The sequence below is a fragment of the Anabrus simplex genome, chromosome 6 (genome assembly GCF_040414725.1).
Source record: "Anabrus simplex isolate iqAnaSimp1 chromosome 6, ASM4041472v1, whole genome shotgun sequence".
NCBI lineage: Eukaryota > Metazoa > Arthropoda > Insecta > Orthoptera > Tettigoniidae > Anabrus > Anabrus simplex.
In genome coordinates, this window is record NC_090270.1 from 163296808 (window position 1) to 163319107 (window position 22300).

Here is a 22300-nt window from a genome sequence, read left to right on the forward strand (position 1 = left end):
GTATCATCACCAGCCACAAGCCTAGCCATGAAGTTGGCTGTATCTTGATCATGGAGTGGCAAAAGTTCTCTGCACACGTCCACACGCCTCTGATTTTCGTCTGCAGACAAGAGTCTAGGCACCCATGTGGATGACCTCTTCCCCAACTGTCTAAGTGGCCATGCACGATCCGCTACAGGGTGTTTCGGCTGATTCCTGTGGCTGCTTCCATTTCCGTAAATGTGATGCATCTGTTTCCTTGGATGGTCTGTTCGACCCGGGCAATGTTGTCCGGTGTTGACACTGTCATATTTCTTCCAGAACTTGTTCCCTTGCCCACCGATGTGCGCCTTGTCTTCCAAACTTCCACCCAGTTGTAAACTGTTTTACGTGACGGCGCATGTTCTCAAACTGCCACCAAGCGCCAATGAATTTCTGCAGTGGTCACGGCTTCTTTCCATAGGAACCAAGTCGTATAGCACTGTTCCTGATGTTGCTTTCCATGTTGCCTGCTCCTACGCTGACAGTGTTGTTATGAAATGGCTACGACGAGTGCATTCATTGGCCACAGTGTGTGTGTCGCCACCAAACGGTGGAACAAGACACTACTTACACGTCACCACTTCAAAAGTGAAATGTGAACCATACCCAGACGTACAAAAAATAAAGTGTAAAACAATATGCCCCTCTTAGTATATACACTGGCGGAAAGTAAAATCCCAACAACAAGACATTAGAAGAATGCAATTTAAGCTAAGCAATTGTCTAGACAACATTCATTTAAATAAAGTCTCCAGGTGATAGGTTCAAGTATGGGCGGGAAGATGTGTGGCAAGTTGGTACATTAATAACCGCTGTAGTCGCCACGAATTTCAAATACAAGCATGCAAACTTTCATGCATTGTGTCATACAAGTGCCGTGTGTCATTTTGTGGATTAGTTCCACGCCTGTTGTACCTGGTCAGTGAGATCAGGAACAGTTATCCTGGTGTTTAATGACGCTAATGTCCCATAATGTCCCATACATGCTCAATGAGAAAGGTCTGGTTGTCTCGGAGGACAAGGCAACTGGTCGACTCTTTATAGAGCACGTTGGGGAACAGCAGCGGTATGGGTACGAGCGCTCTCCTGTTGGTAAACAACCCTCTGAATACCACGAAGGAATGGCAGCGCAACCCGTCCAATCATCAGTCTAACGTGCAAATCTAATATCAATGTTATTGGGGTAACGATGAGAGTGTTCTTCCTCTCAAAGAAATCGCTCCCCAGATCGTGAGTTCTGGTGTACGTCCAATGTGTCAACGCTGCAGACAGCTTTATTCCAAGTACTCACCTGGCGTGTTCCTTGCCAACCTATCATAGGCACCAACACAGAAACGGTTCTCATTTGAGGACACAACAGATCTTCACTCTGCCCTCCAATTATCTCTAGCTTGGCATTACTGAAACTGCAGACGGCAGTAATTCAGAGTTAGTGGCATGAAGGCTACAGGGCATCTTGCTCGGAGCTGCCCCTCAAGTAGTTGACCTGTTACCGTTCGATATGTCACTGTAGTGCCAACTGAAGTTCTAATGGCCGCTGCAGATGCATTACGATCAACCACAGCCATGCGGCAAATACGGCGGTCTTCCCTTTCCGTAGTACGACGTGTGCGACCGACCCCGGTCTCCTTGAGACAGTCCCTTCCCGTGAGCATTACTGCCAACACCGACGCACTCTGGATGCATTCCTGACAAGTCTTTCTGCTATATCACAAAATGAAGAACCACATTCTCGTAGCTCTCGTTCAAACTCAATAAGCTGCTGGTACTGGCTTCTTCATCTCCTTAAAGACATGTTTGATTGACACCTACCTCACAACGTCAACGCCGAACACTAACGCTCACGAAGTCTGCAGCTTTGTAAAATCATGTTGGTGCTGCAAACAGTGCTCTTCTTCTACTAGCACGCAAATATGAATAGGTATCATCTTTCAGATGTGCAAATATGCCTCCCGATTTTAGTTTATCTGGCACAACTCCTTATTATTGTTGGATTTCGTTTTCCGCCAGTGTATTTTCAGAATTAATTTCAAACCACAGGCTCATGATGGCTATGCCAAGGTCACCATCATCAAACAAGAAGAAGGAGAGGAAACAAAAAAGAGAGAATGTGTGACAGAACGTTAACAACTAAAATAATTTAAATCAGTGCGCGTCTCCAGTGATTATGGTGCTTGAGGAAGTACAACCAGAAGACCATATCCTCTTAACACAAATCCAAAGTAGTGGCATACTTCCAACATATCGAAGGATTAAGGTGCAGACAAATGAAACTGAAGGGCCACGAAAAGCATGAAAATGAAATACTGTGCAGGGATCGCGATCCTGATGCCATTGATATCAGAAGAGAACACGAATTAGTTAAAGAAGGCCAGATACAAATGAAGAAGACAATGACACTTCCACAAGAAAATGGATCCCTTCGATACCGAACCACGTTCTCATTTTGAGAGCCCTTGGCGGGTCAGTTACAACAGAGAGGGTGATGGTATTCTCCGTCCCAACCCACAGGCACTCTGTGACTGTGAAAGTACATATGTGAGGAACAGGAAAACTACTAGTTTCAATGTATGCGACCTATTGGCCTTAATGTCTTACTTTGGTTGGATTAAGGATATAAATTAATCATTTTTACCTGCCTGAGGATTCTTATTTTTGGCTTTATTGTGTTCATTAACACTTAACCTTGTCTAAATGGGAAAACAAGAATTTTAATCCAGGAAGATTATTAAAAATACTGCGTTTATAAAGCGAATAAATATTTTCTATTACTTACCGACGCCTCCGTTGCCCTGAGCTGAGAAGTCCAGACGTCTGAAAGAGATAAATATTTACAATGCATTAGATTTATCATTATGAAAGGGTTGCTCTTTTAAAGTCTCCTACATTTTTATTGTATACAATTATAGATACATATTAAAACATTCAACATCAGTTACCTACGAATTTTGAAACAAAACGATTTCATATCGTAATATTTTAGCTTTCATCGTGAACGATGCAGAAGTATAAAAACCCTAAAATATTCACATATTCATATACGGTAAAATTGTTTTGTAGATAGTTAATCTCTGTTCTTGTTGTCCAAATCCCATGTTCGGTATCAAGTGTAGCCTTAAAACAGAACTATCGGCATATTTGTACAGTGTATACGAAATGCTATTCTATGTCATCACCTAACTAATCTAAAGCATCCAAGTATATTTCAGCAATTTAGTATAATATTACCGTTGATACTTAATAACCTTAAATTTAGGACATAATAATTGATTGGTCAACGAAATTTCATTGAAAAAATGTAGCCCAAACCAAACAGATTCCTTGCAAGGGCCCAGTAATGAATAATGGAAGCTTTATCTTTCCGTTTTTCTCTATGGAGAGAGCTTTACTATCTTATCTCATTTAATACCTATAGCAGTCAAACGGGTGCTCATACATAAAATATATTATTCGTGGAGACGAGGCTTTCATTCTTGGAACGTTGTATTGACTAATGTTTCATTTGTAAGTGTAAGTTTCATACAGTTTTAAATGAAACTTCGAATTTGACGTCAAGGAATCTTTCTGGGAAACAGTTTCCGATGCTGTACTTGCTCTTACCAAATGCTTACCGGTACTTGAAGGAGCATAACACCATCACTTTCACTGTCTTCTTGATTACGTCATGTAATTCTCTATTATTTGGTACAACATCCATGGACATTTAGCTTACTGCTTCACGAACTACGGAGGATTCTTGATTGTCGCGAAAAATACATTATATGGCACTACTACTTACAAATAATTGGCAGTCATTTGAGTTCTAGTGGAAAAATGGAGGGGTATGTATTTGTACTTTAAGGCGGAAGCAGGTTGAAGGAAGGGCATTCCAGGAATTTTCAATGAACAAACGAACTGAATATGTGAGAGTTTATAGAAGGCAATATGATTTAGTCGGCAGCATGTACAGTATAGTTGGATGAAGGGATATTCTAAAACAAGTGTTCTTTCATCTGTCACACTTTCGCATAGTAAACCTGACTACCATCAAAGCCAATGAAATCAGCGTCTGAGCGCAAATTCCATTATGAACGACAATACATTTTTTTTCTGTATTCCCGAAGGAGACAAAGGTAAATAACTTTTCCATGTTTCTTAATTCTCTGCACGTCCAACCTGCAGTAGTAAGACTGGAAATGCAACTCTGTATTACGGCGAAGTTGACGTATTGAAACATTCTTTGGTACTAAACACATGAAATTAAAATTATATGTAGCTCTTCTTACGGCTACGTTTTTTCTACGCATTTGTGTGAGGAACTCATTTCACAGATGAAATATCCCAGTCAAATTAGAGATCCAGTTTGACTGACGCAGCTGTAAAATGGCGTTAACTGAAATAAACGTAGATTTTTTCCGAAATATTTGGAGGAACATAGTAAGAAATTGAATTTAGCAAAGAACTGAACTACGGATAACTACTATAACCACAAGCAACTACTACTACTACAACTACTACTACTACTACTACTACTACTTACAAATAATTGGCAGTCATTTGAGTTCTAATGGAAAAATGGAGGGGTATGTATTTGTACTTTAAGGCGGAAGCAGGTTCAAAGAAGGGCATTCCGGGAATTTTCAATGAACAAACGAACTGAATATGTGAGAATTTACAGAAGGCAATATGATTTAGTCGGCAGCATGTACAGTATAGTTGGATGACGGGATAATCTAAAACAAGTGAAGTACTGAAATGTATCCATAATTATAAAAATATTTACAAAAAGTCTAGAAAATATGACTCCGATAATTATTGTAGGTTTAACATTCTCTGATGGTGATAATTAAAACGGGTTGGGGTTTCCACAAGACAGTATTATGTAGCCTTATATTTTCTTATTTATACAGTGTATATAAATATGTTCCTTGGCTTTCCCATTTTCATACCAGGCAAATGCTGGGACCATACCCTAATTAGGGCAACGGCCGCTTCCTTCCCACGTATAGCACTTTACCATCCCATCGTCGCCATAAGACCTATCTATATCGGTGATATGTAAGGCCAATGAGTTCATTAATCTATACTATTAATAAAAGCGAGCTGGTGTGTGTTGGTTGGTTGGTTGGTTGGTTGGTTGGTTGGTTGGTTGGTTGGTTGGTTGGTTGGTTGGTTGGTTGGTTGGTTGGTTGGTTGGTTGGTTGGTTGGTTGGTTGGTTGGTTGGTTGGTTGGTTGGTTGGTTGGTTGGTTGGTTTGGTTTGGTTTGGTTTGGTTTGGTTTGGTTTGGTTTGGTTTGGTTTGGTTTGGTTTGGTTTGGTTTGGTTTGGTTTGGTTTCTCAAAGGTTCGAAAACTACTGGACCGACTTAGCTGAAATTCGGTAAGTACATAGCTTGAAATCATGCATGGGATATTTTTGATGTTAATACATTTTACCATTACGAACTAGTGAGGGATTTGTTGGGGGAATGTCCGAATAACATAAAAACATGAACACGGAATTCTATTATCTTAAGCAGATCTGCAAATATTTGAAGTGGACGTTTTCACTGGCTTGCAGTGAACATTAAACATTTAATACCACAAATTTCCCCATAATAAAGTTGTCATATCGTCCGTAAATCGTTTTCTACCTACCTACTCTCTCTCTCTCCTCTCTCGTTAAAACCGTAAAACAAAGAAATAGAAAAAAACTATTGACACTTATACATTTTTCTTATGTCATTCTATATCTCATGTTCATGAAAGTGTCGTAGACGGATTTATCCGGGATTAAAATTTAACGCCTTTTTAAAAACTTTCTAGAATTTTTTGTCCTTGTGTAGTACTTAAGTCGCCAGGCCCACATTCATCCTTGACCCAGTACACTCAAATGTTATAAACGGTTATATATACAATATCATGTTCAGTGAGGATAAAGTACAATATATCAATTAATGAATGTGTCTTCTTGTCAATAGTCAAATATTCTTACCTCACTACGTTGTACGGATCAACCACTCTCCTTGGTGTTTCTCCTGAAATCAGACGCGTATTTTAGTTACTATCTATACATCAAAATAGTTTACTAAAAACAGTTTTGGAAAATCCGTCCGTCCCTTCTACTGGACCGATTTGTTTCATTTTTATTGTATTCCCTCCGGAATTACCTGCCGATGAATCATCAGACAATGATAGGTCTCTAAGTTCAGCCAAATTTAGTAACCATAATATAAAATCATTGAATGATTTCATTCAAAGGCTTACTCTAATCCGCAATACATTTAGTACTTGTCTGTCTGTTAGGTCATCAGCCCAGAGGCTGGTTGGATCCTCAAATAGCACCACCAAAATTTATGCGGTTATAAGGAAACCGCAAAAACCAGTGGCAGCACCAAAATGAGGCGTACTAGGCAAGACGAAGAATGAGGTAGTTTGCCATTGCTTTCCTCACTGGATCAGAAAGTGCTATTGCACCACGACCGACCCTATGAACAACACCTTTCATAACAATGCACTAGTCGTGCTCTGAATGCCATTACTCAGCACTACCCATACCCCAGCAGCTTCCATATTGTCACAGTCATGGATGAGACTGGGACTTCGGTGAAAGCTACACTTTACTCTGGCCTGTGCCAAGAGATGGATACAAAAGTACTGCATCCATCAAGAAATGGCAGCAGGCAAATTTAGTACTTAGCAGGCTGCTAAGCGACTAATACTTTCATTAATATTCTGATATGTGTGATTTACATCCTTATTAATGCCATTGTCTGCAACCATCTTTGATTACCACCTGTCAAGCCAGAGAGTATACACTTCCCCTGATCACGGAAGAATACTATTCCCTGATAGATACCCTTTGATTCTTTAACCTTTCCCAACTACCAAGGTATATTCAACAGATGGCAGAACGTTCCTACTAACTTGAATGCTGCTAAAAGATAAAAAGGTCTACGTACTGTACAAACAGACCTCATCATGACATGCACCTTAGATATTATCTGGATAACCTAGCTACACTACAAACAGTGAAGGCCATGCATCTTTTAAAAAAAACTTCTCTACCCGGCAAAAGAACGCTCCTTCGAGACTAACCTATGAGCTCACAAGACAACCGATCTATGTATAAAGAAGGACTGCAATTAAAATTACCATAGCCTTCTACGATACAATACCAAGCTTTACATCAAGAACTGCAGGATAAAAAATTGAATATATGGATATATTTTTACTAATCTGACGACATGATGTTAGAATGGATGAATTCTGACTACGAACTGCGCCATACCAGAACGGGCTTCTTATTAAATGTTCATAAGTCCATTGAAAATGGCAGGCAAACAATATGAGTATGATAGGCATAAAATAAGAGTTATCTGACCTGTTTATAACGAATGCTGCAGCTCCTCTAGTTGTTGAGTTCGTAACGTATTATTTGTCTACTACCATTACTCAGAGTATCATAAAGTAGCATGCCAAATGTTTACTTAGCAAGGCGACGTTGGGATGAATTTTCACCATGATCTTCGATTTTGTGATTGGTGGTCGAATTGATTAGTAACAATTCCTGTTAATATTAGTTATACTAATTATTATAGGGTGTGTACAAGCTTCGACGCTTCGAAGAATGAAAACATCCTCCAACGGAAGGAGAGGGCCTTGAAAATGGCGAGAAATTAGAAGACTCCCTAAGTCTCTACAACCTATCATCAGGATCGGATGAGAATGAGAGTTCGCTGAGGAATGCCAGATAGGAAGGAAAAAAAAGGAGGTGTGATTCAAGTTATTGGAAGCAATGCCAGACTCAGCTAGGAGCCTTTCCTATTTCTAACATTTTGATAGTAAGCTACAAAAATGTGTATTAGATTCATTGTGACGGTTTATAACTCTCTCAAGTCAAGAGACTGCAGAATGTTACGCGGCTTTAAAACGAGAGAATAAACACTTTTCAAATTGTACTTTCATATGAGTATTTTGAATGAGGATACAGGTAAATAAATAAAATATAATAGAACACTTCACATCAAAAGGGAGGACCTATATCTTGGAAACTTAAAAGGTTTTCAGTAATTAACTACCACTCGTTAAGTGTCAGTCTAAGGTTCCGCCTATGGTGAAATCAACTCCACCTCTGCACACTGAGATGTGGGGAAGATCTTCTGTACTCGTGCTTGGGATTCAAGGTTGTAGACATTTTGCGATCTACTCTTAACCTGCCTAATACTAGAGACTTACTTTGTGAAGACCAAAAGAAAACCGTTAAACCATAATTTTATTTCCAATATACCTAGGACATAAATATTGCTTGAGTTAGCTCAGAAAAATATCCCATTCAGCCACTTCAACTGATCTACATGGTAGTGATATTGGTACCTTCACAGCCCGATCTGCTGCTAAATACGAGGAAGGATTTAGAAGTTCGGGGCTTGCAGTAGGTTTCTTAGGTAAAAGTTCAGCGTTACTCACGCAAGTTTATAACATAGTAATCATGGCTGACGGTGGGCGACTGGACACTGCCATTGGTTGAAGGCTAGTCCAATGAAATGTCGTTCCCATAATTCAATACAGCGTTGCCTACGCTATAATAGAAGGCCTGGACAAGCCGACACATTTCTGGGCGAACGATGTAGTTCAGGCAATGGCCGCTTGGATCGCGTTTATGTTCTATTGTTCTCATGTTCTGTCTATATCCTTATATTGAATATTCATACAATAACGCGAAATAATACATTTTTATTATCATTATGTCCCGTGTGAATGAGATATAAATATACAAAACAACTTAGAACACATTACACTTCATAGAGTTCTTTCATTTTGCACTTGTTTATCACAAAGGAGTAAAGAATAGGGAAATAGGCCTAAATAGAAGTACTGACCCGATTTTTCCCTAATTCTATAATTTCAACACTTTTCTGCTCAGAGGCTTGCTCTTGAATTTGTTTAATAAATCACAATCATTAGTCACTTTCTTCGCGTTATTATCAAGAACAGGCCTGAAAAATGTAAGTATAACGTATGTGATGTGTGCTTGATCACAGTCGCGGCACTGAAACGTCTTTTTAAACTTTGGAGCGGTAAGGAATTTCAGCTTTCGGACAAGTTTACATTTTCCGAGATATCCTAACGCCCGCGTTGTAAATATTAATACATTTTTAATAAGAAGAATTTGCAACGGCACTTTATCGGGGAGGCAGAATTCCCCTCACACTACTTACACCGTAATCTGATTCGACAAAGTGCAAGCTACATGTTCTGGAGCTATCATTAGGAGCCGGAAGAGATACTTTTCTGCTGCCCTGTCCAGAAATAGCAGGCCTCCATTTCTCCCGTAAACTCGGATCTTTAGAAAAAAGATGAAAATTTATATTTGTGTATATTTCTTCGCTGTGTCAGATGTGCAGTTAGGCACGCAAAATTAACCATCATAATAATGTTAATAATAAATAATGTTATTGGCTTTACGTCCCACTAACTACTTTTTCGGTTTTCGGAGACGCCGAGGTGCCGGAATTTTGTCCCGCAGTTCTTTTTACGTGCCAGTAAATCTACCGGCAGGAGGCTGACGTATTTGAGCACCTTCAAATACCACCGGATTGAGCCAGGATCGAACCTGCCAAGTTGGGGTCGGAAGGCCAGCGCCTCAACCGTCTGACTCACTCAGCCCGGCAATAAACCATCTTAACCTACAGAATGGAAAGAGAAACTTGACGGTAATTGGCCCCAGGGGCTCTGAAATTTTGAACGTGTGTTGGCAACCACGGGGCCCTTAACTGAGTCCTGGCATTTCTTCCACTTACTTGTGCCAGGCTCCTGACTTTCATATATCCTATCCGACCTTCCTTGGTCAACTCTAGTTCTTTGCCGACCCCTACGCTATTAGGTTTCCGAGGGCTAGGGAGTCTTTTATTTTCACGCCCTTCGTGGCCCTTGTCTTCCTTTGGCCGATACTTTCATTTTTCGAAGTGTCGGACCCCTTCCAGTTTTTCTCTCTGATTAGTGTTATATAGAGGATGGTTGCCTAGTTGTACTTCCTCTTAAAACAATCACCACCACCACCTTGACGATAATTTGGAAGCACATAACTAAACAAATGTTACTGTAAATGCATCTCAGCAACCATCCATATATTGCAAATCGTGAGACCAAATAAATTAAAAACGACAAAACTCTTCATATTTCACGTTAGATAAGGCCTTACCGTATAAAATAAAGTTTAATATATTATTTCTTCTTATAAAACATGTTGCAGTAACACACATCATCATAGAATTCACGCCAAACAATAGAACATAAACGCGAACCTAGCGGTGGAAAAGAGAAAAACTATTAACCCGCTTTTAATGCAAGAAATTGGCTTTCTGTCCAGGCCTTCTAGTATCTAGTAGGCTTTGAATACAGGCAGAAGTTATAACCAACTTACGCGATGGAAAGACCTAAGAGTGAGGCAATGTAAAAGAATAACCATATAAAACAAATAAGAGTAACAATATTTGCCTATCTTGAAGTATGGCAGCGACATTTCATAGGGCAAATCTTCAGGCGATGGCAGAGTGCATTCGTGCCACCGCCAGCCACGATTATATAAGAACATGTTGAAATAGTTGAGACGTTTCGATGCAGTAATTACGATTCTAAACACTACAAACCATACAAAGAAAGTATTTTTTCTAGCACTGGCATACCAACCACATTCCCGACCCCCTTGTACTCGGCGACGACATGAAAAACAACACGATTGAACTTCTCATTCACTAATAATTTAACGTCACGGCCACACCTTTCACATACTCTGCTATTTGAAATCAAATTGTGACGTACATACAATTGAACTAAATCATTAAAGTTGTTCTTGTAATTAGATGAAAAACTTGTAACATTAATAACGCATCCATCGCACGATGTCATGTCAATAGAATTAGATATGTTTTCTGTATCAACAATGGACAGATGCACTGCTGCCCAGATGTGGAGGCGCTATGTACGAAGAAAGACGTAGTAGGCTTTGCTGCTATCAATCGTATCATTTCCTGACCAGTAACCCACATAGAATGCCGTGGTGTAGTAATGTGAAAAGAAAGGTGATTGTAGTCTAGGGCTAAGTACCGTAACATGTGAAAAGAAACGTAATTGTGGTCCAGGGCTCAGTACCCTAACATGTGAAAAGAAAGGTAATTGTGGTCTAGGGCTCAGTACCATAACCAATCCAGACCAATGGTCTTATCCATGCCCTACCCTAACCAGTACAGACCAGGGGCCTTACGCCCCCAGACCCCCTTTGCTTGCCGTTCGCGACTTCAGACTGGGGGCTTACTTTCCCCCCAGGCCCCCTTTGCTAACAGATGGACTAGTTCCTAAGTACAGTGGTTGGAAGCTTTGTGCTTCGTCATCGGCGAGTCGTCTGCGAGAAATAAACATACGACAGTCACCCCGCGCGTAGATAATGCCGATGCAAGCAGTAACCATGGTACTAATGCTGCGTGATATGGACTGAACTTTTAATTGCCAGCGTTCTTGAAGCTTCTGTAAGCACTGCTACAAGTTAACATTTCCATCATCTCGTAACGTCTCCTGCGACGTTGCCCGTACTCATTTGTTGATACTCAGATAATTTCTTAATCCTTAGACAGAAGTAAAAGTCACATGGAATAAATATTGGTGAGTAGGGTGAATCTGATGTACAGAAGTTCCATGTTGACGAGCAACCAGTAAGGACTGATGTTCAGTTGTTTTATTTATCTTCCAGTTGGCTTTGATTTGCCCCGCAAAACATAGGTAGCCCTCAACAGAATCCGTACTAGCCACGGGAGATGTGGATCAATTATGTTTAAATGGGGTATGAGATCTTGTCCAGCCTGTGGCTGTGGTGCAGTTAAGCAGACTATCAACCATATTGTCACCGAATGCACTGGAAGGGCATTCGCTGGATCCAGCCAGGACTTTTTGGTGGCTTCTGCTGAGGCCATACAATGGCTAGAGAATTTAGATCTAACTCTTTGAACCCTTTTGCTTGCACGATTGTTTTCAATGTTATAATGTGTATATCTTGTAATTATGTATATAATAGTTTGTGCTTACTGTCCATGTATGTTTAATCTTTGTATTGTTTTGTGTGCGTTACTATACGCTAATAATAATAGTTGTCCACTTCGTCATATCTCACTCAGTGTACAAGAAACTACGTGAAATTTTCTGGAATAGATCCTTGTTTATATGTTAGGTCTTAGGAATGAGATCAAAATGGACAATTTCCAGAGAATAAAAATTAAACCTTCAGCATGACATATATTTGTTGTGATTCTGTGGAATTTTCTTCGATCGCGATACGAGTCACTGTACAATCCCATTTTTAAAATCTTTATGAAGGTGGTTTTCGTGAAAGCTGATCAAAAACTAATGTTTGCTCATTGTTTCTGATATCTATGTATTTTACTTCCTTTCACAGACACGACAAATATAGAAGGCTGCCTCTGGGTGCTGCACTGTTTCGTAGTTCACGAGCGTAACTATTCTGATTATGGTGTGGGGGAGTGGTAAGCCGCATTTCAGCCACAGTTTTATTATCGAATACGGCTTATCAGCGGCGTATGTTACAGTCTCCGAAAGTTTGGTTCCTAGTTTGTTTAATATTCCTTCATTAAATATCTGAGCACTGAATTATTTAAACTAATCGCAGCTTACTCAAGCGTTATATAACATCGTGAGTAAGCAATATCACAATATACAGAATATCTTCCACTATAGTGAATGGCTAAACATATGCTCTTCACACCATTATGATAGTTATTCCTCATTTTAGACCTTTTTAATACCTGAAGATACATACTACGCACATTTCGTCATCAGCAATCCGTCATACTAAGAGTTCGGACCAACGAACATTTGGTAGTACGCTGTATATGGCCCAAAGAACTTTAAACCACAGGAAAATATGCATTGGCTCGGTGCACTAGAGAAGAAATGCAAGCAATATTTATTTTAATGAATTTTATATTAATATTGTGCTATATATTGTTTCTTGATTTTAAAATATGTTAACACTAACTGTGCTGTGTTGAAAGCAAAGATTGTCTGACTTAACTTTTGAGAAGTTCCACCAGATTGGAGAAATTACCTTCATCGTGAAATTTTCTATAACGGGATACAACACATTCAGCCTGGTTATCTTCACCCTCATACCTCCGCTTATGTTTCACTACTTGAACTCCCAACTGCATTTTGTAATGCCCCCGTATTACTATTGAATTCCGTTGCTGGTTCACAAACTCCCCAGCCTGGTGCATACGTGTGGTCCTTCTCTAACAAAACCGTCGCTCTATCTTCGTCCGATGATGTACCAATGCATCCTTCTTTCTTGATACGTTTCCATGACATACTTGAACTAAGTTTCCTGTGTTTCACGAACGTAACATCCTTCCCCCTCTAATGGTTGAAATAAATCTTGGAACGTCACTCATGACTTAGGAGTCGAGCTCTCTGAAGTTACTGTTAGCGGACTTTAGTCAAATCATGTCAAGTTAACTAACAAATGTACTATTATTAGATATATTCATTTTAATGTGTCGAAATTCCCAGCATATCTATTTTCTCTGACGAAAAGCCCTAGTTACATATTTCTTATGTGCAACAAAATGTCAGTGGTGTGAGGTTTTGGGTATTGGAAGTTCAGAAATGGTTATTCTTACCTATTGGCTGAGGTTCATATGGGAATCCTTGAGCCGTATGGAATTGTCTAAACAAAAGAGGGAAATTATTGCAATCATACTGAATATTTAAGAATTATGCCCTGTATACATAGAACAATAGTGAACACTCTACTTACTCTTCTTCAGATCCGGATAATGTACTTCTTGAACCTACAACCAAGAAATGTATATGGTTTATTACATTAGTGGCCATAATTTCGGAAATATTTTGCATTTATAATGAGTTCTTATTTCAAATGTGTTTCTTATCAGCTGAACGAAATTATAGACCCCCTTATTAACTGAAGAGGTAAATGTGATAGATAAATATTTACTTTGATCTTAAATCCGTGGTATTTATAAATAATTACCATAGTAAAAGAGGAAAATATTGTACGCGCACTTTTTTAGTGATAGATTTATACCCTAGTGCTGAATCGGTCGACCTCGTTTATCTTCGAGATTCGTATTGGCAACCTTTGAAACACAAACTAAGAATCGCTTATGATCGCTGTGCGACGTCTGGCGTACACTTTACATACTTGTACTGTTGTTGTTTACACAGCAAAGCCAAACTATAGAGTTCATGCTAGGAACAAGTTTCGCATCGAGAAATATGTGTGACACGGTTGTTGGCGTAAGATAATAAAGATTTAGAAAAATTCATATCGATCGATCATATTATCGATTCAATTCACATTTCATTTCCATTCAGTTGGCAGTATTACTGGAACCGGCAGTGCTCCCTCCTTACTCCTCAAACCGGTACAAAAATCTATCACTAAAAAGTGTGCGAATAATATATGTTGGTGCATTTTACTATCCACTGACATGCATGTTGTTACTGGTTCATTAATGTTGAAATTGTTGGTATGTTCGAATTCTTGAAAAATGTATACCGTAATACATTGTTGACTTCTGGCGGCAATTTTAGCAGACCTGAGAATTTATTTTGTCATTCTATGTTAAGGTTCCATCTAGGGAACATTCATTAGTTATTTTAAGTTAAAAATACCTCGTAATGGCCTTAATAAAGTACTGGTCGCCTTCTAAACGAAGCAGGGCAATAACTCTTCGTGAAGAAGGGTATACATACAACGAGATTACCAGAAAGTTTGGTAATGGTGCTGCATCATTCATGCTTAAAAAAATTAAGTATGTCAGCGTTCATTTCCGTAAAAATCTAACTAAATTCCAGAATATGAATTGATTTCAAATCCTTGATATTATAAGTTAATATTATGCTTATTGGTAGTAACCATCGCTAAGTCAAGTATATCTTAATTCGTTCATATTAATCGCTTTCATAATTAAAAACAACATTACTTCCTCCTAATACAATACAATATTTGTAATAATAAATCGCACCATATTTCAATTTTAAATGAAGAGCGGCATCTTAACATTTATGAAAGAAATGCATACGTATGAATTACCATTTATAACTGATTTCGCACCTACCTTAAACATTAGCAGTTGGTTATACGTGGTTAGTAAACACTAAAGCTTGTTTTAAAAACATTCCGGAAGATGTAGAATTAAATTTATACACGATTTTATACGGAAATATACGGATCAACGTGTAAATATGAGTTAGTTTCCATCCTAAAGTCAAAAATGTTGAAAGTCAAAGAGTAGGCCTAATCAAATACTTTAATACCCCAATACCGGACAGCTGTATCTCAACAGCATTGAGTGGAGTGCGAACAGCGATGGTGGTGACATCTAGCGTGTTGGTGTGAACTGCATACTTGTCTATGCTACAGCTGAGCGGAATGCACCACACTCATTGGAAATATTTTAGTTAAAATAATTGAGTAATCACAATAATTAAGAATGAAATTTTAAAATATGAAATTCCTCCTTCATAAACCTCCAAACGAGCATTATGTTAGCCGTGCCTTTCGCTATGTCTTAAAAATTATAAAGCAGAATCTGAGGATTCACCCAGCCTCTGGGGAAATACTTAATAACTACACTCTCCTCTTCTTTCTAACCTTTTCTCAATTACCTAGCGCAGGATGTTGTATGGACTTAGCCTAGTTTTCCGGCCGGCTGCCTTTCATAACAGGAATCATATGTGGAGGGTTATATACCGTACTCACTAGTGTTTTTGTGGTTGTTTTTTGCATGATGTGTTGTATATACTTGAAGATGCGTATGATTACGAACACAAACCCGTAGCCCTCGATCTACAGGAATTAACAGACGCGATTAAAATCTCCGACTTAGCCGGGAATCGTACCAGGGCCCTCTGAACCGAAGGTCAGTACGCTGACCATTCCGTGGTGGTGATTATTTTAAAAGGAAGTACAACTGGCCAGCCATCCTCTATTAACACTAATCAGAAGGGAAATGGGCCAGCCCCGTGGTGTAGAGGTAGCGTGCCTGCCTCCTACCCGGAGGCCCCGGGTTCGATTTCCGGCCAGGTCAGGGATTTTTGCCTGGACCTGAGGGCTGGTTCGAAGTCCACTCAGCCTACATGATTAGAACTGAGGAGCTATCTGACGGTGAGATAGCGGCCCCGGTCTAGAAAGCCAAGAATAACGGCCGAGAGGATTCGTCGTGCTGACCACACGACACCTCGTAATCTGCAGGCCTTCGGGCTGAGCAACGGTCGCTTGGTAGGCCAAGGCCCTTCAAGGGCTGTAGTGCCAAGGGGTTTGGTTTTAGAAGGGAAATGGAAGAAGTCCAACACTCCAAGAATGATGGTATCATAAATGGGGGGAGGGGGGCACGAAGAGCTAATCAATCAGCCAAAGAGCCAACGGGGACAGATAACCTAACAACATCCATGATTTATTAAGATTTTGGGAAAGAGAAGAAGCTGTAATTTAGAAACAGTAGTTTGGTCCATTATTTTTACTTCTTTCTTCTTCTTCTTCTTCTTCTTCTTCTTTTTCTTCTTCGGTACGGCCAATCTTTCCGAACTCTACAGAGCAACTCAACCTCACGCTGACATCTCGCTTTTGCCGTTCTTTGAATTTTCTGTTTTACCTCTGAAGACAAAAATACATAATATATAACACATATTGGGGTTACGTGAGTGAACTACGATGTTCATGACAAGGATGAAGGGTCCAGAATTTCCTAAAGTCTCTTTCACAAATTAATGCATGAAGAATTACCATACACACGTTTTAAATTAATTGGACTGGTGCTCAAGCCTATGCCAATAATGCACTGAAATAATTTTCTTACGCCGGGCTGAGTGGCTCAGACGGTTGATGCGATGGCCTTCTGATCCAATTTGGCAGGTTCGATCCTGGCTCAGTCCGGTGGTATTTGAAGGTGCTCAAATACGCCAGCCTCGTGTAGGTAGATTTACTGGCATGTAAAAGAATTCCTGCGGGATTATATTCCGGCACCTCGGCGTCTCCGAAAACCGTAAAAGTACTTAGTGGGACGTAAAGAAAATTATTATTTTCTTACAGTAAAAGAAAAGGTGAATGGATTCGAAACTTATGGCTTTGAATTTTCAATTTCAAGACTACCACGATAACCATTACGCTACAGACCCGCAAGTGTTCGATTGTGAAATTTATGGCACTGTTTAACAATATGGACCCTCAAGCTTGAGTATACTAGAGTTGCATATTTGTTAATATTATTGGTTTTACGTCCTACTAACATTTCAGTAGGGTATTTGATTGAATTTCTTAATATAAGGGGCATAGAATGTAACCTCAACACAGATGGAAGGTCATTACTTTTTGTAATACTTGCGGTCGTTATCATTTCCCACGCCCATTATCTTGCTGGGTAATTTGTTCACTACATACCACTTTTCTTGGAATATAACTGCAATGTAAGATTATTTAGTGACAAACACTGATACATTATAAACAACACGGCAGTGCGCCAAGAATCATGCAGATGGCAATATGTTTTTGAAGAGTTGGTCACACCAAGCCATGTAGGTAGCAGCACTATCGGCTTTCTCGCTGAAAACAGCAAGCTGTCCGGTATTATCATATTAAAGTATTTGGCCTAATCACATCACTCGATTCATGGAATTTCCAAAGAATAATTATATGATTACAGATTGCGGAACTAACTATAAATTTCCTAAGCGAAAATCCACAGCCTGTTTCCAGTCATTTGACTGGGTCAGAAATGGAACGAATGAAGCCCCCATCTAGCGGCGAGGAAAGGAATTGTGCTGGCTGCCGAAGCCTGTCGCATTCCCCTGGGGCAATGATTAATAAATGGCGGATGAAATGAAACGATGTTGTACAGTGTTGCTGGAATGGAATACAACAGGGAAAACCGGAGAACCAGGAGAATAACCTGCCCCTTCTCCACTTTGTCCAGCACAAATCTCACATGGACTGACCGGGATTTGAACCACGGAACCCATCGCTGAGAGGCCGGCGTGATGCCGCCTGAGCCACGGAGGCATTACTTTCCTAAATATGTGTAAACAAATGTACAAATGCTTCCTATGATAATACTAATCAAAACATTACAAACAAATGAGAAGGGTAATATACGAAGAATTTAGAAAATATTCAAAGTTAAAAGATAATAAAGCACTTCTACATCACCAATCTGATGGTAGTCTGCTGCTCCTCGGCTATATGATTACCATAATGAAATCATCAGGTACTTGTAGGGTTTTGGAAATGGCTGTTTAGCAATCCATTGCATCATATTTATAACCCCTGGTATAATAACGTATTCTTAATACCTGAAACAAGCAGACACAATTAGAATGCATTTTAATTTAAATAATAATAGTAATAATAAAAATAATAATAATATAGTAAACTTCCCATAACTAACAGTTCATACGTCTTAATGTACTATATTTGAATTCAGGCTTTTTACATCGTGAAATTACCAGCGTTTCGGCCCAGTGCTGCAGCGGGCTCATCAGTTGGAATGCTGCAACTTTCCAAGACGCTGGCGGCTACACCACTGCAAGCCTCCTATATAGGACAATGCAGTGACGGTGCACTAGGGGAAGCATGTGCCTCCACTTGTATCAATGCCTGCCTTTTTTAGTTTTTTATTTTAATATTTGAATTGTTTATTCACTTCATAACACTTTCTCGTTCACAGAACTCCTCGAAGTCTGTACTAGTATATTCTTCTCCGAGCACAAATAATGTTAATGATATTCTTGAATTTCTTTTTCTCATCCATCAAACATACGTTACAATAAGTGGAATAATCCTGCCTTTAAATAAATTTTGACTTATACTACCTTCCGATATTCATTAACAGGTTTTTAAGCGTTGAAATTCCACTTCCGCTACTTTTAGTCATCTAGGTACATCTCATCTCCTCCTTTTCTTTTTGTGGACAAAAAGTGGTCGTGGTATTTCTTATACTTCGCGTGTGACGCGAATTAGGCGCAACAATATTTTAGGAATAATGTACATCTGAATATAGATATTAGGGTGGTTTTTATTACATATTCGAATTAAAAACATTCGTTCTAATTTAGGTTTTCTTATAGTTGCTAAATTCTTGTAAATATATAGGCCTATTTAAAAATCTCAATCTGGCCTTCAAGTCATGGCCAGAATTGGGAACATGCATGATCCGGGGTTTTAATTAAAAATATGCTAATCTGATTCAAAATTTCATGCAGAATTCAAAAATGTGATCAGAATGTACAAATAATAACTCCAAACATGATAAAAATCTAAATCAATGTACGGAACTGTCACGTGACGCAAGTACGCGATCTCATTGGCCTGACGTCATCGTACAGGTTGACTGAATTAGCAGACGAAATAACACACAGTGTGCTGTGAGAAGCTGGATACACTTCGCGTATTTCTACTTTATGTTAGTGTCTGGTATAGTTAAATTCGAGGTCTATACAATGGATAATAATCTGAGTGGTATATTTTAGACTTAAAATGAATCCTGCGCAGACAGTGAGGCAGAAAACTTAGAAATGGTGTAGAGTTCCGATGTGCAATAGCACATCGCATACCATCCCAAACAAATTGTTTATAAATGTTCCAAAGACGACAAAACTAGGGAGAAATGGATTTTGGCGAGCCGGAGAAATGCTGGTGATATATCGGAAATGTCTACAATTTATTTTTTTGAAGATTTTAACGTAGGATGAATTTGTTTGAATTTTCAATCACTTTTCCATGTCAGGTGTTCTAGTGGTAAAACTTTAAATTTTAATGTATGATGCTTTACTTAAATTCTTCAATTACATCTTGGAATATGAAAGTAATAAACAGTGCATTAATTAATGCTGATTATTAAAGTATTCTCCAAACCTAACCTATGTTTTGGGTGATCCGTGTCAAGATAATAAATCAAAGGGGTTATGAACCATTTTGACAGCTCTAAATCTACCAATTTATCTTGTCATGCGACAGTTTTACGTCTTAATTGAAGAGCTTAATTTGTAAAGAAATTTAGGCTATATCTAAATACTCTATAATATAACGAAGCATAGGCGCGTACATCATGAAAGGAAACAACGTGAATTTAACAAATGTATAACTCTAGACAAAAACAAGCTTGTTGTTGGGGTCTTATAAGTTAACAATATTCAGTTATAATAATTATCATAATATTAATGAAATAACATAATTCCACACAGGTGAAAATAGTGATGTTGGTGTTTAAAATATTATCCAACTTAGCCTAAGTTTTAGGTTATACAAGCCAAGTCAATAAACTGAAGGGTAAAAATACCGGGCGAGTCGGCCGTGCGGTTAGGAGCGCGCAGCTGTGAGCTCGCATCCGGGAGATAGTGGGTATCGAACCCCACTGCCGGCAGCCCTGAAGATGGTTTTCCGTGGTTTCCCATTTTCACACCAGGCAAATGCTGAGGCTGTACGTAAGGCCACGGCCGCTTCGTTCCCATTTCTAGGCCTTTCCTGTCCCATCGTCGCCATAAGACCTATATGTGACGGTGTGACGTCAAGCAAACAGCAAAAAAAAAAAAAAAAGTTAAATTCACAGCACCAAAAGACATTCCTGCATTGAACGACTAAAATGTCACCAGGACACTTTTCTTGCCTGATATGCTCAGCTTGTTAAAAGCCAAATGTAATTAATGTTATTGGCTTTACGCCCCGCTAACTACTTCTACGGATTTCGGAGACGCCGTTGTACAGGAATTTAGTCCTGCAGGAGTTCTTTTACGTGCCAGTAAATCTACCGACACGAGGCTGACGTATTTGAGCACCTTCAACTACCACCGGACTGAACCAGGATCAAACCTGCCAAGTTGGGGTCAGAACGCCAGCACCTCAACCGTCTGAACCACGCAGCCCGACTTGTGAAAACTAGATGAAGTCATATTTATCTTTATCATGTTTAACTTTTTCCCTCCACACAGATATTTAATGTTTCTCTTTCATGGGCCTCGGAAGTGGGTAGACCAGTTTTTCCAACCATAAATATATATATATATATATTTTTGGGAATGATAGATTATAGCCCTATAGTACTATGATCTTTCTTTCTTTCTTTCTTTCTTTCTTTCTTTCTTTCTTAATCAGTTTATCATTCAGGGTTGGTTTTCTCTCGGACTCCGCGAGGGATTTCACCGCTACCGCTTCAAGGGCAGTGTCCTGGAACGTGAGACTTGGGTATGGTGATGTAACTGGTGAGGAGAGACATTACCTCGCCCAGGCGGCCTCACCTGCTATGCTCAACAGGGGCCTTGTTGGAGGATGGGAGGATAGACAAGGAAGAGGGAAGGAAACGGCCGTGGCATTAGGTGCCTGGGGGAGAAGTGGGAAAATACGAAAAACCACTTCGAGTATGGCTCAGGTGGGATTCAAAACCCCTCTACTCAGTTGACCTCCTGAGGCTGAGTAGACCCCGTTCCAGCCGTCGTACTATTTGTTTTCAACTTTCATGGCAGAGCCGGGAATCGAAACCGGGCCTCCGGGAGTGGCACACATTCACCACTACACCACAGAGGCGGATTAGTACTATAATGCTACCTATATGTTTATGTTAGTGCTGAAATCCGATTTCTTTACTAATGCTGAAAGCCCGAAAATATAATGTTATTCTTTAATATGGGAATCAGTCTAGAAGGAAATGTTGAAAGTGATGTGATATATATCCAGGTTCGTTGTTATCCTAATACTATGGGTTACAGTACATTGCACGTATATAAAAGACGCCACTTACAAACTTGCTTTTTATCCGCGAATTTCTGCGGCCACAAAAGTCACTATTTTTCAAGAATGATGACATCTACACATGATAGATTGTCTGACTGTGCTGTTTTGAACCTTTCTTCTGTCATTTCGAAGTTATTCGCGATCATGAATAATAAACAATCGGCTTTTAGCAACGGCTGCTGCACAATGGCTGGTAGAGCTGCATGCGGTACTGGATCGTGACGTCACAGCGCGCCGCTTACGTCAGAGGCCGTTTCACTCGCCTTGCGGAAAGGCACTATTAAATATTTTTTTAATGGTAGAAAACAAGGCAACTTACCACAATGCAATACGTTTACGTACTATTTCATTGGTGTACTTTTCAAAAAAAATATCTTTGAAAATTATGCATGTTCCCTATTCCCTGTAGATCTTTATATTTCGCGTTTGCCCTAACATTGCTGTAGTCTTTTTAAATCTGAATTCTATTTCATATTATTATTATCTTGGAAGTGTACATTTTCAAATTGGC